At 41.3% G+C, this 21,299-nt stretch overlaps 1 protein-coding gene across 7 annotated transcripts in view; it reads left to right on the top strand.

Moving 5' to 3' along the window:
* OXR1 (oxidation resistance 1) overlaps nt 1-21,299 on the top strand; it is a 452,056-nt gene that overhangs the window by 167,129 nt on the left and 263,628 nt on the right. The gene's annotated exons all lie outside the window — the stretch shown is intronic.

Here is a 21,299-nt window from a genome sequence, read left to right as displayed (position 1 = left end):
GTTTGTTGATTAGTCATGGTAAAAAATATTTTGTCCTTACTGGGTTTTTTTTTTAATTTGAGGTAAATATTTAGTGGTGTTTTTAAAAAAAGTTTCCATGCAGCTTGCCAGCAGTTCACTCTCATGACTCTTTGTTTAACTAACTTCCTTATTTTTGAGTAGCTCCCCTTTTTGAAGTTAAGTGCTACTGTGGTGGGTTTCTTTGGTATTTTCCCCCTCTAGAAGGATGTAAAATTTAATTACATTATGGTTGCTATCACTGAGCGGTTCAACTATATTCACTTCTTGGACCCATGCTCCACTTAGGACTAAATGAAGGATTGCCTTTCCCCTTATGGGTTCCATGACTAGCTGCTCCAAGCAGTAGTCATTAGTGGTGTCTAGAAATTTTATTTCTGCATTTCATTCTGAGGTGACGTACACAGTCAATATGGGGATAGTTGAAACCCCCATCACACAGGTGTAGCACTTTACTCCAAGGCTTTCTGACTACTCCCTGGGAATGTGTCTTGAAGGCATACTACCAATGTCCATTTAGGGTGGATCTGTTGGTCCCTAAGGGTTCCTTTTGCTTTTAAGTCCAAGACAAGTTAAGAAGTTTTGCTCTGTTGTAGTCTAACCTTACCATTCAGAACAGGTTTCAGATGAACTGCTAATGGAGATGGTATTTGTGTGTGTGTCACAGAGGTTTGTGCCAAGAACATTTTGATCAGGACCTTCTCTTTGAAGAAAAATAATAATAGTACTGGTCATCATACAAAGACTTAAACCACTTTAGCATGGCCATCGAAATCATCAGAACAATTGATCTGGTAATAAGATTTCAGATTTAAAATGTTGATTCTTGCCATCTTCAAAGAAAGGAAAAATAACTTCAGATTTTTTTTCGCATCTACTTTTAATTCCATTGATTTCAGCTCACATAGGTCAGCTACTCCTAACAGATCTCAGCTTTACGTCTTCAGAGTCCCTGAATGTGGATGAAGTTACAAGAAAACATTTTTCAATTATCCACTGCTTATAGTTAATCAAAATCAAAATTTGTGCATTTTATACTCGTTAATTCTTCACCAAAGATGTACTGTGCATTGTAGGCAAATATTATTCATTAATATTTTATAGCGCTAATAGTGTGCTGGGATTTGCAAATATAAGTATCACATATCCTTTTGATATATGTTGAGAAGCAGTTTACAAGACCAAAGTACAAAGTGCACAGCTGCTGCTGCTAACTTTTGTAGAAGACAAAATAGGTAAAAATTAAAATAGAGTGGTGAACATAGAGAGCAAGTTCCTAATACCAGAATCACACATGATGTGGGGCTGGTTTTTAGTTTTGGTTTATTTGGTATTTTTTTTTAGCAAACTGACTGCCATCAGTAGAAGTCTGAGGAATGCCACCGTTAATTAGAAAGCTTATTTTCAAAGAAAATTCACTTATACGTGATATGGAATGCTAGCTCCTGGTTGAACTTTGTCTTGGGCACAGAGAAGATGGGTGCATTTAAAGAATTCTAATTGTCTATACATGCTTTCCACAAACCCTGTGGCAGTCTCTGACCATGTAATTTTCTTAGTATTGCACAGGATGACACATTCTATTACTGGATCTTATGCTGGTGATGATTTGTACTCATCAAAAAAAACAGAACATGGTGCTTTTAGATTGACATTTCCCCTACATCCAAATAAAACCAAAACCTAACAAGATATATCTATCCTCTGTTATTGTGAAATGGAGCTGAGTGCATTTCAGCTTCATTTCAATGAAAAGCTTAAAACTACACCCCATCCAAACATAATTCCACTAAAAAAGTGCCCAGTCCAGTTCCCATTGTACCTTAACCACAAATAAAAAATTGTATAGGCTCATGAACGCTCCTAAGTATCGTTTCTGACAGGTAATAATTTAGGATTAGCAGATGTTTGTAGGATGTTCTGTTCTTGCCATTTACCCACAAGGTAATAGGATGTTGTCCTTTGGGCATTGTTAAGAGATTTTCCCTTATTTGTTCTCGATATATTTACTGATGGCAGTATACCACTGTCAGAATATAGTAAATAATACAGTCGGTGCCTTGTTTTTGTGGCATCTCATTAACAAGAAAATGTGTTGATGAGTGACCCTGACCTTTAAACCATGATTCACAGTTGGCCTTTCTGGGAAATGGCTTTTAAATTTTCATTTCCCGATACTGAATATTACATCCGCTTGCCATCTCTAGTTCTTAAAATAATACAAATGACATTCGATGGGAAGGAAAAATATCTCTAATTTGTTCTATGTTGAGAAAAAGTTTTAGATTTCAAAGAGTTTATGTTGAATTTTGTCTGATTTATATCCCAAATCTAGTAAGATGAAGATGAAGGCAGTCAGAAGAACATTTTTTCTGTATGTAACAATTATACTGTGACCTTTTCTACAGTGAAAATATTCTGACATAAATCTATTTATGTCTGAAGAGACAATTGAGAGCCCTGATCCTGCAATGAGATCACAGCAAACTGCAAGGTCTAGGTCCAAGTCTGTCACATCTCACAATGAGACAAGTCCCCAATTACTGAGATGTGAATGATTAACACATTTCCTATAGATGGACACTTAGAGTTGGATTCCAGAGATGAGAAACTTTCTGCCCTGAAGTGGTATGATCCTGCAAGTTGCTGAGTGCTCCCTAATAAAAGCTGAGGTCTCTGGGCTCCTCTAGCTCATCACAGGGGGTGGTGTGCACCTTAGAAGATCAGGCAGCAAGCCAGCAAAATGTACTGGAGTTATTCACAACAGGATTTTATTAGAAAGAAAAAAGGTAAAAGAAGCACCTCTGTAAAATTAGAAGGGAAGCTAATCTCACAGGGCAATCAGATTTAAAACACAGAGGATTTCCCTCTGGGAAAAACTTTAAAGTTACAAAAAGAAAACCGGGAATACACCTTCTTCTCAGCACAGAGAAAATCATAAAGGGAAGGGTAACCACCTTTCTGTATACAGACTATAAAATCCCTCTTGGCCAGAGGCAAAACCCCTTCACCTGTAAAGAGTTAAGAAGATAAGATAACCTCGCTGGCACCTGACCAAAATGACCAATGAGGAGACAAGATATTTTCAAAGCTGGAGCGGGAGGGAACAAAGGGTCTGTCTGTATGATGCTTTTGCCGGGAACAGATCAGGAATGCAGCTCAGAACTCCTGTAAAAAGTTAGTAAGTAATCTAGCTAGAAATGCATTAGATTTCTTTTGTTTAATGGCTGGTAAAATAGCTGTGCTGAATGGAATGTATATTCCTGTTTTTGTGTCTTTTTGTCACTTAAGGTTTTGCCTAGAGGGATTCTCTATGTTTTGAATCTGATTACCCTGTAAGGTATTTACCATCCTGATTTTAGGTGGTGAGGTGATTTTAGGAGGTGATTCTTTTACCTTTTCTTTAATTAAAAGTCTTCTTTTAAGAACCTGATTGTTTTTTCATTGTTCTTAAGATCCAAGGGTTTGGGTCTGTGTTAAAAAAGGTAAAAGAAGCACCTCTGTAAAATTAGAAGGGAAGCTAATCTCACAGGGCAATCAGATTTAAAACACAGAGGATTTAGTATTTGGTATTTGGTAATTAGTATTTGGTAATTAGTATTTGGTAGATAAACACTAGATCCCATGGGACTGAAAGACAAGAAGAGAAAAAAGCTGTCATAAATATACAAGGAAGGGTAACAACCTTCCTGTATACAGTACTATAAAATCCCTCCTGGCCTGAGGCACCGTCAAGGTTCCTTCCCTAATCTGAACTCTAGGGTACAGATGTGGGGACCTGCATGAAAGACCCCCTAAGCTTATTCTTACCAGCTTAGGTTAAAAACTTCCCCAAGGTATAAACTTTGCCTTGTCCTTGAACCCTATGCTGCCACCACCAAGTGTGTTAAACAAAGAACAGGGAAAGAGACCACTTGGAGACGTCTTCCCCCAAAATATCCCCCCAAGCCCTACACCCCCTTTCCTGGGGAAGGCTTGATAAAAATTCTCACCAATTTGTACAGGTGAACACAGACCCAAACCCTTGGATCTTAAGAACAATGAAAAAACAATCAGGTTCTTAAAAGAAGACTTTTAATTAAAGAAAAGGTAAAAGAATCACCTCCTAAAATCACCTCACCACCTAAAATCAGGATGGTAAATACCTTACAGGGTAATCAGATTCAAAACATAGAGAATCCCTCTAGGCAAAACCTTAAGTGACAAAAAGACACAAAAACAGGAATATACATTCCATTCAGCACAGCTATTTTACCAGCCATTAAACAAAAGAAATCTAATGCATTTCTAGCTAGATTACTTACTAACTTTTTACAGGAGTTCTGAGCTGCATTCCTGATCTGTTCCCGGCAAAAGCATCATACAGACAGACCCTTTGTTCCCTCCCGCTCCAGCTTTGAAAATATCTTGTCTCCTCATTGGTCATTTTGGTCAGGTGCCAGCGAGGTTATCTTATCTTCTTAACTCTTTACAGGTGAAGGGGTTTTGCCTCTGGCCAAGAGGGATTTTATAGTCTGTATACAGAAAGGTGGTTACCCTTCCCTTTATATTTATGACAGGCACAATATCCTTTTACCTGTAAAGGGTTAAGAAGCTCAGGTAACCTGGCTGGCACCTGACCAAAAGGACCAATAAGGGGACAAGATACTTTCAGACCCCGGGGCGGGGGGAGGCTTTTGTCTGTCTGTTCTGTGTGCTTGCCAGAGAGAGATCAAGAAAGCAATCAATCCAACTCCATTAGAATTAGTAAGTACTAGCAAGGAAATGCGTTAGTTTACTTTTGTTTTGGCTTGTGATTTTCTCTGTGCTGAGAAGAAGGTGTATTCCCGGTTTTCTTTTTGTAACTTTAAAGTTTTTCCCAGAGGGAAATCCTCTGTGTTTTAAATCTGATTGCCCTGTGAGATTAGCTTCCCTTCTAATTTTACAGAGGTGCTTCTTTTACCTTTTTTCTTTCTAATAAAATTCTGTTTCTTTTAAGAGCCTGACTGATTTCTCTATGGTCCTAAGACCCAGGGGTTTGGGTCTGTGATCACTTTGTAACCAATTGGTTGGGATATTATTCTCAAGCCTCCCCAGGAAAGGGGGTATAAGGGCTTGGGGGGGATATTCTGGGGGAATAGGAACTGAAAGTGGTCCTTTTCCTAATTCTTTGTTAAATCGCTTGGTGGTGGCAGTGTACCCTGCAAGGGCAAAGAGTTTGTGCCTTGGGGAAGTTTTACCCTAAGCTGGTAGAAATAAGTTTAGGGGGTCTTTCATGCGGGTGCCCCCATCTGTACCCTAGAGTTCAGAGTGGGGAGGGAACCCTGACAAAAGCACTGAGATTATTTTTCTCTAACAGTGACTGCATGTTTCTGTGATGGTCTTCACTCTTGAGGAGCGTTGCCTGGTGGTCAGGGCTTAAGCCCTTTGGTGTGCAGAATTGGGTTTTGGTATGGGATGGCCCTGGCCCTGGCCCTTCTTTCCACCCTGCTATTGTCGAAAGTTAGCAATTTATTGCAGGAGGCTTGGAGGCGGGTCAGCTCACTGCTTAGCACCTCTTTGTGGCCAGGCCTAGTGTGATTGGTCTCTCCCTCTTGGGGCAGTTGATGGCTGCCTGCTCTCAAGCCTTGGCCCTCTGGCCAGGTCAGTTCCCAGTCTCTCTCCTTCAGGGGTAGTCCATAAACAAAACACAGGGATTCAACACAAATATACTGGATTAGGAGGTGAGGGGCGAAATGCCTCCCTTCTCCAGATATAACAGAAGTGGTTCCTCCCTTCACTCAGGGAGACCTGCAGGCAGTTGTTGAGGGAGAGATCCTGCCTCCTTTCAGCCCTTTCTCAGGAACTGCAAGGTGAAGGTCCTTTCTCTTCCCTGGTCTGCCCACAGGTGAGCTGTTCTGTTCCCTTTTAACTCCTCCTCTTGTCTGTGCATCTCTTGCAGGTGTGGTGGGGCTGTCTGAACCCAGAGTTACTCCTTAACTCCTTGTTGCCCAGTTTAGGGTTTGTATAACCCGTCACAGTTTCACATTAGATTTTTATCTTGGTGCCATGTTTTGGATGCTTTTGCAACACCCTACACATTTTCTATAAAAAGCAACAAGCAATGCAGGTCCTATAGGCCTTAACTGTTGAAACTTAAAACTGCAGGAGGCTTGAATGTGACTTTGATTCATGCACATACAAGATTAAATTAACATTTGAGTGTAATTCCAATGGTTTAAAAATTTGTGTCAACAACATTTCAGCAAGTAAAGGCAGAGTGGGGGCACATGGAAAAGCAAGATCTATTCTTTCATCATTATCGGTGTCTCTGAAAAACAGACATAGAGTTGACAGTTTAATTTAATCCAGGGATCGGCAACCTTAGGTACATGCTATTTTCCCTCGGCCCATGCCGCTTCCTGCAGCCCCCATTGGCCTGGAACGGCGGCCAGTGGGAGCTGCAATTGGCCGAACCTGCGGATGTTACAGGTAAACAAATCATCTTATCCCGCCAGCGGATTTCCCTGATGGGCTGCGTGCCAAAGGTTCCCGATCCCTAATCTAATGTAATATTGTGTGATCTGCCTCATTCCCCACACATGGTTTCATGATATGATAAACTGTTCGAATAGAATGATCCCTTTCTGTGGTACAGACCTTTCCAGTCATTCTTGTAAATCAGCACACACTCAAATATGTGATAGGTGACATTTATTAGTGGTAGTAATATACAGTAGTGTTCAGAGGTCCCAGACAGATTGGGGTCCTATTGTGATAAGCACTGTACAAACGTGCCCTAAGAGACAGATCCTGTTTTAAAGAGCTTTACAACCTAACTTTAGACAAGGTACAGAAGAATGTGTAAAGATTATTTAGAAATTAGGCTTTTTTTCTCAGGGTGCTTAAAGCATATTATAAGTAATGAAATTAAAGAGATGAAAAGAACTTGCGCTCCATTAAAGTCCAGTATACAGTGGGCTTCATTGGAACTGGACCCATTACACCCTTAGTAGTTAAATTTACCACAATAGCTGCTATATTTTCCATTTAAAGTATAAGGAATAACCCAAAAATAGTGCAAAATTTAAAACCACAGTGTGACAACTGCCCATTTTCTTTAATTGTATCCAATAGATAAACTTTTAGAAGCTGAACTATTTCATGCTTTTCCACTCACATTTCTTACTGTCATTTGGCTCTTAACCACTATCTTGTAGTAGCTGCACATTTCTTATCAGTCTTCTACCCTCATGCTAAACTTCAAAATGAAATCAGTCTTTTTTAGTTACTCATCTCTTATATAAGATCCATCAGCTGTTGGGCTTGGTGGAACAAATTTTGAAAATAATGCTTTTGTCTCGGTCTAACTTCAAAAAGCAGAATCCAGGGGTTGGGGGGAGGGGTTTGGGAGTTGGGTAAGGAGAAAAATATTATTTTATAATCTGTGCAATGGCAGGAACACAACAGTGTTTCATGATTTCCTTGCTTGTGTGTGTATACACACACACATATAAAACCTTCCCCACAAAAGTGGGAAATCAATAAGTAGCCTACTGCATGGCACCAAGATTAAAAAATTACAATATGGCTTTTTTTCTTAAACCTTATCTTTGTCCTGAATGTGAGATGCACCCTATGCCCCTGATCCAAATCACATGGAAATTACGGGAAAAACTCCCATTGACTTCAAAAGGCTTTGGATCAGACAGTATGCAGTAAAGAGGTTACTCTAGAATGCCTTTAGATGCACCTTTCAGCCCTAATTTTACATGCTGGATGAGCCAAACTTTTTACAGGAAAGGGGGGCTGTAGTGGGCAGAAGTAAAAGATGGGTACAAATGTGACTTTCTGCCATCACTGCACCTCCTAGATTTTGGATCCGACTGAGTGGTCCCTAGAGACTGCCCTAACTTAACTTGTGCTGCACTGGATGTGTATAAGCTACTGCAGTTGCCCAAAGTCGCTGCAGTGCAGTGCATGTGCCTCATCCCTCCTCCAGGCACAGCCTTGTCATGACTCTGTGCTATGGTGCGATGGGAGCAAGTGTAGAACCCTCTTCCCCCTTAAGCTGAGGGGTTCCTAATGTCATCTTCATCAGCTTTGCATCTGCTGTACACCAACCAGGCTAACATACAGTGGCTTCTGCAGAGCCCAGATTTAGCATAAAAACAGTTTCGGAAACATTAACACTTAGCAAATACATTAGTGAATAGGGACAATAAAGAAAACCTTTGCAGGGTTTGAAACCCATGTCCACATTCTTTATTAGGAAAAGAGAGATGATCTTTAATTAACAGAGAGCTGTGTTTTCCTTACAGGCAGACTGTTGTAGTTTGTCAGGTCCCTGGAGAAAACTCTGTATCTGCTTTTTTTTTTTTTAAGTAAATCCAAATGTCAGTTCATTATTATTATTTTCTGCCCAAAGAAGAGTTTCAGGATGTATTTATAAGCAATTATAATGAAAAAATATAAAACTAATGAATGTGAGGTGCAGAACAATGGCAGTCGGAGCTGAGGGCTCTCAATCCTTTGCATGATTGAACCTTGGATAAAACTAAGCAAATGAACTCCAAATCCTAACTTTTGCTGCAAGCTCAGTAAGGAATCAGCCAATTAATTATGGCTAGACTCAGGAGCAGATGAGTAGCTGGCATTTCTCTGTGTCTTTTAAAAATAATTTGATAGAATCAAGTGCATTCTTAACAAGGTTCTGGATGGGTCTGCTCCGAAGAACTTAGTCTAAAGCCCCAAACATTGTACACATAAGACGGCTTTAAAGTGAGATTTAAAGGCGGTTAATGTAATTGTCTTAGAGATCTTTTATTCCTGAGGGAATTCTGCACCAAAAAATTAAAAATCCTGTGCCCAATATTTTAAAATTCTGCAAAGTTCTGCATATTTTATTTGTCAAAATAATACAATATAATCACACCGTTTTCCATTATTTGTTGACAAGTATTTTGAAATAAATTACCAAAATAATGGAAAATGGTGTGATTATATTGTTATTGTGTTACTGTGTTATTTTGATAAATAAAATGTGCAGAACTTTGCAGAATTTTAAAATTTTACCTTTTTTGGTGCAGAATTTCCTCAAGGGTATCCGAGTTCTGTGTGGTGTAATCTGGATGTGGGCAGCTCGGTGGGGGGTCCGGGTGTGGAAGGAAATCTGGATGCACAGGGGCTCGGTGGGGCGTTCTAGGTGCAGGATGAATGGCACTCTGCATGGGAGTCTAGGTGAAGGTGGTTAGGGCTCAGTGGGAGGGTCTTGGAGGAGTGGGACTTGGTGTGGTGGGGGGTCAGGGTGCAGCTGGTTGGGGCTCAGTGAGATGCGGGTTTGATGTGGGGGCCACTATTTGTTTATCCATGAAAAGCTACTGCTTAGAGCAGATTCCCTCACACATTCCACTGCCAAAGAGATTTTTTCCTCAAGCTTTTTCTCATATGCTGTATTAACAGGCTGCTAGGTCCTGTTATATGTTGGTATGTTTTCTGGTTTATTGGGAGTGTACTATAGTGTTTGGGAACTGATGGACAAATCTTCAAAATGCACCCAAGAAAACTAGACTTGACTAGAGTAACTCAGCAATACAACACAACAGGGCATCTTCCTTTAGAAATAATACTGATTGTCATCCTTTCTTTCAACCAAGCATTGTCCATGTTCTTATTTAAGAATTGTTCCCATTCTGTTGCATTAATATATTGATCCTTATTCTTGCACCAAAGTGAATTTCCATCAGATTTTGTCATATAGAAAAGACATATAGCTTGCATTGTAAAAACAGTCTGGAGATCCCAGTATAACCCTCCCACTATCATAGGCAGAATTCATGCTTGTCCATGTAATGTTTCTTTCCTTGCTAATTATGCTCTGTAAATGATGTTGCACAATGTCACAGGAAACAACAGAGATGACAACAGAGAATCACAAAACCTTTGATCAGTTCAGAACTTTTGCTAAAGTATTCCTAAAATAGCAATAGTACACTGGAAAGAGACAATCTGGCATGATGAAATAGCAAACCTTCCTTTATCTGTTGCAACAATTGTGCAAGGAGAATTGGAAAGAGGAAAAAATGAATACAGAGTGATTAAATAAATAAAAGTCAGAAACTGAGAGAGAGAAAAAAGACAAAGATGTAAAGAGAGAAAGAGTGAAAGGAAGAAAGAAAGTGAATGAAAAATAATAGTAAAAAGAAAGAAGGAAGAAAGGAAGAGTTAAGGTGGATAGCAGAACATACAGAAAATATTTAATGGACATATTGTACCCTATCCGAGAACCTGGTTTTTATTAACATGTAAAGTTTACAAAACAGAAAGCAAACACCGTTTTTCCCTATCAAGTTTTGTTTTTTTCTTTTTGCTGTTCTGCCCACAGCAAAAGCACTTGACCATTTGCTGGCAGGGCGTTCTCCATAGGTAGGGCCCTACTAAATCCACATCGGTGAAGAACGCATCACAGACCACGAAATATGGTCTCTCCTGTGAAATATGGTCTTTTTATGTACTTTTACCCTATACTATACAGATTTCACAGAGGAGACCAGCGTTCCTCAAACTGGGGGTCCTGACCCAAATGGGGGACATGGGGAGTTGCAAGGTTATTATAGTATTGCTACCCTTACTTCTGCACTGCCTTCAGAGCTTGGTGGCCAGAGAACAACAGCTGCTGGCCAGGTGCCCAGCTCTGAAGGCAGCGCCTTGCCAGCAGCAGCGCAGAAGTAAGGGTTGTAATACCATACCATGTCATCCTTACTTCTGTGCTTCTGCCTTCAGAGCTGGGTGGCCTGAGAGTGGCAGTTGCTGGACGAGGGCCCAGCTCTGAAGGCAGCAGTGCAGAAGTAAGGGTTGCAATACCATACCATACCATGCCATCCTTCCTTCTGCGCTGCTGCTGGTGGCGGTGCTGTTTTCAGAGCTGGGCTCCTGGTCAGCAGCCACCACTCCCTGGCTACCCAGCTCTGAAGGCAGTGCCCCTGCCAGCAGCAGTGCAGAAGTAAGGGTGGCAATACTGCGATCTCCCTACAGTAACCTTGTGACACCACCACCCCTTCAAGCCCCTTTTTAGGTCAGGACCCCTTCAGTTACAACACTGTGAAATTTCAGTGTCTGAAATCATGAAATTTATGATTTTTAAAATCCTGTGACCATGAAATTGACGAAAATGGATCGTGAATTTCATAGGACGCTCGACTTTGGAACGCTCTCCCCAACTTTGTTCATAGAGCCTGACTTTGTTGTTTAGGACATACTCATCTCTTTAGAGAAGTTCTTGGAGAGGTGGATGTTACTTAAAACTTCATTTTGAGGCTACAGTCTATTGGTGGATGTTTTTTTCTTTTCATTTTAAGGTTGAACACTGACTATTGCTGTATCAATTCAAGACTTGTAACTTAGCTACTGCATCTATGGTGATTTGTGATTTTTTTAAATGAAAGCTGAAAGCACCTAGCATCTATAATTCTTTTGTTTTCTTTTGTAATTTAAATAAACAAAACTAAATTGATATTTGCCTTCATAAATGAAACCAGAACATCTGTCTCTTGTTCCCCTTTTTGTTTGCATACCAGCATCTTAGCTCTTGTAATAGGAATTAATCACTACTTTCCTCACCTCTTCTTTCTGATTCTCCTTTTGCTCAATTTGTAGAGACTATATTGGACATGAAATTCCAATAGGGTGAGACAAAATGGTATATGGTATACAGTATTCTATGGAAAGGCAAGAGGACTTTAGAGTATCAATATGCCAATCATCAAAGGGGGGAAGCTGATTGGTTTTCAGCCTTGTGAAACAGTGGTCACTACAGAATACCCCAAAGAATAATCACTCCTCTAACCACATGCTCTAGGACAAGGATGAGTGTGGGTTATTCAGGAATAGGCCTAGAGGATATGTTACAGTTTTAACATATAGCAGCTATACATGGTTTCCTGGAGGATTTTCAAATGTTTGTTGATGGAGGCAACTCTTTCCTTACCTGCAAGAGATGGAAGCTTATTGGTAGTTCAGCTGTACTGCAGTGAGAGAGGGTTCTCCAGACTACATGCAATAGGTGGAAGATATTGATGACTTGACAACCAGAGGCTTGAATAAAATGACGCAAGTCACTAAGGTGAAAATATGATGCAGAAGAGAGAAAAGGCATGTAAATAGGTAAAGCGCTCAAAATCTGCAGATAGCCACGGACCAGGTTTGCAGATCATGGATTGAACACGGATACCAATTTTCTATCCACGCAGGGCTCTACAAATAGGGATGGAGAAACCCCTTTCTGAGTTTTAAGTGTGGCTAATGCCAGAATAAGTGATCGGCTGTCAGGAACTCAGCTGGCTTTGGGCATGGTTGCCTAACAACCGAATATGCTCAGCTGGGCTCAATAAACCCTCTGACTGTGCTCCCTGATTGGTCAGATGGGCCAACGGATCCCTATTGAAGCCTGTCCAGCCGTTGCTCCACTCCTTGCCTGATCCACTCCAGGCCTAGTCCCTGCCTACCTTTGAACCCCTGATTCGTAACTCCTGGCTCTGGCTACTGGCTTGTCTCCTGACCACGTCACCGGCTCTGCCCTTTAGTTCTGTTCTGATTCCTGGCTCTGTCCATTGGCTTGCCTCCTGAACACACCTCTGGTTCTGCTCTGACCAGTAGGTCACTGCCTATACCTCGGTGTGTGACATAGGCTAATACACTGGGCTCTTTCCCAGATGTGTTAGGCCCTTGACCAAAGCATGGGAGGAAGGTTCCTTGTGCCTTTAGCCATCCCTTCAATGTTTGTGCAGGATTAGCCACAGTCTAAACCTTTGCCAGTCAAGTGAGTCTGAATAGGTAACTGCATCTTAGATTATTACTTTGACCTATGAAGATGTAAGATGAGAAATAGACTATTCCACTGCCCCAGGACCCCGTATACTTCGTGGATATTGAATACAATGGTAACAGTAGCACAATAAGATGACTTCAGCCAGGTGGGCTGACCTCACTGGAAGGTGACTGGAACAGTCAACATGGATTCAAGGGCAAGTCATGGACTAATCTAATTGTCTTCTATGATGAGATAACTGGCTCTGTGGATATGGGGAAAGCAGTGGATGTGATATATCTTGACTTTAGCAAAGCTTTTGATACGGTCTCCTACAGTATTCTTGCCAGCAAGTTAAAGAAGTATGGATTGGATGAATGGACTATAAGGTGGATGGAAAGCTGGCTAGATTGCTGGGCTCAACGGGTAGTTATAAATGTCTCGATGTCTAGTTGGCAGCCAGTATCAAGTGGAGTGCCCCAGGGGTCAGTCATGGGGCCAGTTTTGTTCAATATCTTTATTAATGGTCTGGATGATGGGATTAATTGCACCCTCAGCAAGTTCGCAGATGACACTGAGCTGGGGGGGAGAGGAAGATATGCTGGAAGGTAGGGAAAGGGTCCAGAGTGACCTAGACAAATTGGAGGATTGGGCCAAAAGGAATCTGATGAGGTTCAACAAGGACAAGTGCAGAGTCCTGCACTTAGGAAGGAAGAATCTCATGCACAGCTACAGGCTGGGGCCAACTGGCTAAGCAGCAGTTCTGCAGACAAAGACCTGGGGATTACAGAGGACAAGAAGCTGGATATGAATCAGCAGTGTGCTTAACAAAGGCCTGGCTGGGATGATCACCTTCCAAACCTATATCACTGTATAATGGTGAAATGAATTCACCAAAAACTTCAGTGCCGTTCCCCTCCCCATTCCCTGTCACTTTGTAACCAGCAAATATCTACGATAGAGAGATACTTTATGGAGAGTAACATCAGAAATACGCAAAGTACTCATAGTGGGATACCTGAGAGTTGAAAGAGGAGCAGGGAAGAGGGGGGGAAGGGAGAATCTTTGGAGATGAGAGTGTGAGAAATGGGTCTGGAAGAATCAGAGGGTATTAAAAGGGGAAGAGTTAGAGGGGAATTTGACGGAGAGATTTATTCCTTATTTTTACTGAGAACCAGGGGATCCTTGATGAAATGATAGACCAGTGAACATAGAATGAATACAAGAAAATACTAGTTTACTTTAGGTCTGATCCTGAAGTCTAAAGTCATTTTTTACTCAGGCAAAACGTTCATTGATCTCAGTGCCAGTTATGTAAGAAGTCAGTAAATGCGTCAGGCCCTTTGTAAATAGTTAACCCCTGGAATCCACTGCTGCAGGAAGCTATTTGGTCAAAGAGTTGGCTGTAATTATAAAAAGACAGGATAAACATATGCTGTTTAGAAAGAATATCACGAAAAGAAGTTACGACGTAGAGGAGCTCCTCAGTGGATCTTTGGAAGAAGAAAGAGAAAGATGAATAGGGCTCCAAATGAGTCGGAAGAAGAGGAGATGATCTGTGCATGGAAAGAAACATACAGGAAGACACTGAGGAGAGAGAGTGAGAGATTGCCTTGGAAGTAGACAGCGCCCAGAAAAGAGATTGCTGAGGCCACAGAGATTCCAACCCTGAGATGTGTTTCTCCAGGAGATAACCAGTCTGAGAGGGTTGTTTGTAATTACTATTTTAATTCCAAAACAGTATGGCCTCTGTTTCTTTTGCAAAACAACATATTTTTGAGTTGCTAATAAACCCCAAACCCTTTTACAGCTCTTCCATCTTCGTGTAAGACCTAGGGATTCTGTACAGTAACTCCTCGCTTAATATTGTAGTTATGTTCCTGAAAAATGCGACTTTAAGCAAAACGATGTTGAGCGAATCCAATTTCCCCATAAGAATTAATGTAAATAGGGGTGGTTAGGTTCCAGGGAAATTCTTTTCACCAGACAAAAGACTATATACATACACACACACATAGTGTAAGTTTTAAACAAACAATTTAATACTGTACACAGCAATGATGATTGTGAAGCTTGGTTGAGGTGGTGGAGTCAGAGAGTGGGATATTTCCCAGGAAATGCTTTACTGCTAAATGATGAACTAGTAATTGGCTGAGCCCTCAAGGGTTAACACATTGTTGTTAATATAGCCTCACTATACAAGGCAGCATGAATGGAGGGAGGGGAGACAGCATGGCAGACAGAGACACACACCCTGTGTGTGTGAGAGAGAGAGATGGCGTAAATGGGGTGCAGGAGCAGGTGAGGGGGACACCCTGACATTAGCCCCCCTCTTTCCTCCCCCGCCTCCCACACAGCAAGCAAGAGGCTCCCGGGAGCAGCTCCAAGGCAGAGGGCAGGAGCAGCACATGGCAGTGGTGGGAGGGACAGCTGAACTGCTGGCAAGTGGTAGCCTGCTGGGCGGCTGCTGCACAGGGAACTTAGGGGAGCTGATGGGGGGCTGCCGGTCCACCCTGATTCCAAGCCCGCACCGGCTGGCTCCAACGGGCTGCTCTTCCTGCAAGCAGTGGACAAAGCAGGTGGCTGCCAAACAACGTTTTAAGGGAGCATTGCGCAACTTTAAATGAGCATGCTCCCTAATTGATCAGCAACGTAACAATGAAACAATGTTAACCGGGATGACTTTAAGTGAGGAGTTATTGTGCTGGAAAAGAAAATACAAACAGATAATTGGCAAAATTGCTAATTACGGAGGTAGGCAGAAGCAAGCATAATGAAAAGTGCATTAACTGGTATGAGGGTTAGGTTTTAGTGAGGTAGTAAATAATGTACATTTTAAGCATTCTTTAAGTCTCTTCTTTTTGGGAGCCTGCCTTTTTGGATGGTTCCTTAGACCTTCAACTGCAGCCTGGTTCAAAATGCTGCAATGCAAATACACCTTTACCTGTCTACCTTTTCTTCATACTTCCACCTTCTGTCTCTTTCTTTGTCTTCTTTCCTACTCCTCCATCTTATTTTTAAATGCTTCCCTAAGCGTTCTGTTTTGCCCACTACCCTGATGCAGCTGTCTTTCCATTATAGAACATTTCTTGAGTGCCTCATTTCTTTACTGTTAAATGAAATGCCCCTAGTCTATGCTTCTTCCAGTCTGTAAACTGTTCTGCATTTTAGGGTGAGCAGCACATTACATATCCAGTGCTCTACAGCCTTCTCTTGTGTAAAGATGCCTCTGAATGGTTTCTTGGCCTCTGGGAAGTTATGCAGTGCAGTTTGTATAGTGTGATTCAGATTCAAGGGCACACCCAGTGCAGCAGGGGGATGAAGCAGGTGGCAAATTAGAACTGCTGAAGTGTCTCTCCAGTGCTTGATGCAGTACCAGAGCCCCATTCCAGACAACTCCAATATAAATAAATGCCTATGAAAATCTGCTATTTCCTGTCTTATTTACTTCTTTTTTTTACAAAACTATCTCCTGCCTGAGCCATCTCTGGTCTGTCTTCTGCAAATTCTTCTTTCTTTGCTGAGAGAGAAGAGAGACTCCACCTCTTATGATTTATAGTGACGTCTCATTCTGAGGAGCAGTTGCGATAATGGATTAGCCTTGTTGCTCTTTCACGTGGGTTCTGTTTCTGCCTCTACTGCTGACTCATTGCGTGACCTTGGACAAGTTTTCAAAGACCACCTTGAGAGCTCAGCACTTCTGAAAATCAGGCCATAAGTGACTTAGCTGATTTTACAGAGTGAGTCACTGGCAGAATTGGGAACAGGAACCATGAAACCCAATTGCCACCCACATGGACTCCTTTGGAGAGTTGGAGTTTAATGGATTAGTAATATTGGAACTTAAATTCAACATCTGCAATAGAGAAATCTACAACTTCTGACAGAAAAAAAGGAAATAAATGTATAGTCAAATGACAGCCTGTGTTACAACAGGAATTAGACCCCTGCTCAGCAAAGCACTTAAGAATATGCTTAATGCTAAGCTCATGCTTAACTCCAGTCATGTCCAGCAAGACACTTAAGCATGTCATTGGGGGTTAAACGTGTGCTTAATGTTATGCACACATTAAGTGTTTCACTGTATTAGAACCTCAATCTCTTTAAAGACATAATTTATAGTCTTAGTCCTATCATAATATGTTGTAGCATGTTGATTGTAAAAAGAGGTGATGTGTGTGTAGGGCATAGTGAGTAAACTGTAAGAGCCACAGCAGCTGGTAAGTGTGAAGCACAGCTTGTTTGTTTTTTTTAAAAAAAAGCAGCCTGGATTAGTTGGGCTTTTTATTTGTTTTTATTTGTTAAGTGCAGTGCTTTCCACTTACCTTGATCAAATTTATTCCTAGCACTTTCATAGTAGCTGCTCCTCTTCCCAGAGAATTTTAGCACAGGATCTAGTCCTGCCACCTGAAATGCTCCTATCATATGAAATTGTAAAATGCAGTGCCATTAATATGTGAATAACACTCATTTGTCTCTTTATAAGTCAGCATGAACAGTGCAGAGTCCTAGCTGTCCCAGTGTCTGAGGAAAATTGAAAAGTGGGTGGAAAAATTCCAGTTTATACCCAGTTTTGGTAAAACTGGTGGTAGAAAGAGGAAAGCATTCTGAGAATCTGCCAAGGCTTGTAACCTTGTCCTTTACGGTGAGTGTTATTCCCTCCTCTTTGTCAAAAGTACAAGTTTGACTGATGTGCAGTCTCATAGCTGATCCTGAACACCAGCATAGCAACTTAAAGTGCAACTCTTGACTCTGGCTAATCAGCAGACTGTGCTCTTTCCTCTTGGATACAGACCTAACCACAGTGGTCTATTGCACTAGGCTTTGAGCTCTCATTCAGAATTTTCTGTGACTGGTGGTTAAATTATTTAAACAGTCTCTACTGAAAGCAACTGACAGTGATGGAAATAAAGGGTGGAAAGCTGTTAATTTCAACACAAATGATTTAATTCCTCAGGTTGTTTTGGTTTGTTAAAATAACCAGAAGATCTTATGAGCAGTAACAGCCTGATCTGCTTCACTGACATCAATGGGGAAATTCCCATTGACTACAATTGAAGCAGAATTGAATGACTGCATGTGGAAAACGCTGGAGTACTGGAAAAAGTGAAATGGGCTATTAGTGTAGCAGGAGACATGTAGAAAGAAGTCTCACCTTACCTCCAGGCTTCCTGTCAAAATGTTTGTCTCTGTGTGCCTCTGTTCCCTAAGGTTTATTAACTAATAAGTAGGTACATAAATAAATAAAATTAAAAAGCCCTTTTAGCAACATGCTAGGTTTTAGACATATGTAATATACAGCAATTTAGAATTGTGAAAATCCCCATTTTAAAAAAACCTATAAATAGCATCATCCTGTGACACAAAGAAGTCTATTTTTTGTTGTAGCCCCTTTGTAAGTGCTCTTTATAACGTATATATATAAAGAAAGAGAGGAAAAAAATCACATGAGGAATCTACAAACGTAGATCTGATCGCAGATTCCTCTCTCCTGTTTCGGAGGGAAGACAGTGCCCTACCAAGCATAGTGCAAAATGTACAAAATAAATATTACTCTGTGACTGGTAATAAAGGGCCACAACCTGCAACTTGATCTGCCTGGGCACATCTTTCTGCACCAGCACCCAGGCCCATTGAAGTCACCGGCACCACTCCTGTAGAACAACTTGCAGAAGTGAGGCCACAGAATGAAAGAAAAGCAGGGGAGCTTTGGAGACATGTTACTGCCCAGCATGCCATGTATTTCACAAGCCTTCACTAGGATGCTGATGCATCAAAGCACAAAAAAGCAAACTTAATGTTAAGCATGTGCCTGGAAGTAACCCATAATTAGCCAAGCAAATGGGATTTAAGCATGAGCTTAACATTAATCAGAATACAGGTGGGATTATTTAAACATGTACTTTAGTGCTTTGCTGGATCAGAGCCTCTATGAAATTTTCACACCCATGTTGTAATTTTCCCTTGCCATAAGTTCTATAGGAATGTAAGTATTTTTAAAGGACTGTGCATTCTTGTTATGTGACTTTATGAATGTCATATTGGCTGTTGCCCTTTTTCTGTTTTGTTTTTTTCTGGAAGAAATGCTTATTGTCAAGTGCTTTGAAATGTTTTCAATTTATGCTTTAAACGAGAAAGCACTTGTATTCCATCTGCTTCATGCAGTGCCCTAATTGGAAGTACTAAAGACTTAATGTGCTGGAAATATAAAGAAGTGTCTCCACCCCCCATAGCCTGTTGCTATGCTTATTATCTTCAATGTAAAAGGTGTTAATAATAATGTGAAATGTTCAGTATTTTCAAACAGCTCTGGGTTGCATTCACTCATTTTTTAATACTCTGGAGCTGAAATTCAGCCTTTTCCAGAGGGCCTATGAATATTAAATCTCACTTAAACCTTAAAAATATGGAGACTGTAGAGCGGTGGTTCTCAACCTATTTACCATTGTGGGTTGCTTATGCAGCTCTCTGTGTTATATGGGCTACAGCCACACAATATACATTCTACCTGTATTGCCCTGAGGCTGTCACATGGGCTGCAGCTGTGTGCTGATTGGGCCGCAGGTGGCCCACAGGCTGCGGGTTGAGAACCACTGATCTAGAGCGTGATTTTTAAAGAAAGGAGAAAGTAGAACAGTTTGGAATTGGGGAAAGAGAACAGACTGGTCAAACTGGAGAGGAAGGAGAGAATTAAGGGAGAGGAAATCACATGAGGGAAGGGTTTGATTGGAAAAGGAGTAGAAAATGTGAGATATTGAGACTAGCTTTGTACTTAACCTGACTTGCAATCACCTGTAGTTTCCACTTTTACTTGCTTTGGAGTAAAGCAGTCTTGTGCTTCCTACAACATGCTGTTCAAGAATTGGCAAGATCAAGACTTTAAAGAAGACTTTCAAGAAATAATTTTCTTAACATATATGTAATCAAGTTGTTTATTGAATTGACGGGGAGAGGTGGTGGGACTGGTTAGTCAAAAGGAAATCTCAAGCTTTACGTCTCTCCGTTTTACGTAGTTATGCCTCCACTATGCTATCTTCACGTTAAATTAGAATTTAGAGTCTTATAGACCTTAGCTGAGCTATCCAAAATAACAAGGCTAGATAGCAGGTGTAGATTCTTTCTAGGGGTGCAGCAAGTGCATATTACCATCTTCCTATCCATATCACAATGCTCCCCCACACCAAAAACAAAAAGCCAAAACAGCCCTAAGCTTTCATTACCTTATATTTGATTTCATCCCTCTGTTCACAAAGGCAGATTTTATTACTTGCATTACTTTACATCCCTTCTGCAGAAGATTTAATAAGTCATGGATTTATGGAAATCCAGAATCTTTTGTATGCAGGATGCAAAGCGAGTCCGGCACAGTTGCAGGTAAACACTACTAGTTGCAATTCTGATGAGAAGTTTATTATTCTGTAGCACAACTCCAGATGATGTTAGTAGGCTGCTGCCTGTAAACTATGGGACTGATTCTCATTTACACTAAAGCATCTTTTCGCCATTCTGGCAGCGTAAATTAATTTGCGTGAATTTAAAGTGAATGAAAACCTCTCGGCGTGTAAAGGGTCCAAGAGAACTAGACCTAATATATTATTTGACTCCATTATGTAAGGCAAGATTGTTGTTTCAATCCCTGAGGTGTGCTGGGTGAAGTGGAGAAGCAGAGCTGAAGTGGGCATTGCATTGTGCCTGAACTGGGCAGACTTGAGTAAAACAGTTGATGGGTGCTGGGGCAGTCAGCTGGGGAAGCAGCAGCCCTTACTACTCTCAGACTTTGAAAAGAGGCAGCTGCCCTGCTCTTAGCAACTGCTCCTAGATGCCAGCAGATGCCCAGGCGGGGCCTGCAGAACATTGACCAGCCGGAATGTCTACACAGCATTTTTGAAGTGCCAATAAGTACCAAGCCAGGATTCCATCCTAGTGCACAAGAGAGCATTGGATATGTATTGTGGCTGGTTCCTATGTGGCTGTACTATGCAGCCAAGATAGCAGCCCTCTGTCTCCTCTTACACCAATACAAGAATTTGACCCTAAGTGTATTAGGTCAAAAGGGATGATCATTTATTAAACTTAATTAAAATTAATCTCCATTTCCATTTAAAGGATTTGCACCAAAAAAGCCCATACGAAGTTCACAGGCACATTTCTGAATGATCCTTGCTGTTGGCTGCCTCAAGTTCTACAAATTTTTCTTAGTTGTCAGAGTAGTTTCAAGAACTTATCCCTGGCAATAGTGAATACACATTTAGCTTATTCAAATTTGAAAGGGTCACTTTAACTCAGGTCTTTAAATCAGGGCTTTCATTTGTACTCTTTCACCATTTTGTTTGAACAGAAATTGGAAGGTTGAGCATAAAGCAGTGTAGGGAGCCAGGGTGGCTTCCCTCCGAACCAGAGGGTAAAGAGCCACCCCCTCAGCCTGAGTGGGCGGGGCCAGACCAAGCTTACGCCAATCCCCGGAAGGGGAGGGGTGGGACAGAAAGTACAAAGGGTGGGGCCCTTTGCCCAGTGAGGG

The sequence above is a fragment of the Chelonia mydas genome, chromosome 2, assembly GCF_015237465.2.
Source record: "Chelonia mydas isolate rCheMyd1 chromosome 2, rCheMyd1.pri.v2, whole genome shotgun sequence".
NCBI lineage: Eukaryota > Metazoa > Chordata > Testudines > Cheloniidae > Chelonia > Chelonia mydas.
This window is presented reverse-complemented; position numbering and strand designations above follow the sequence as displayed.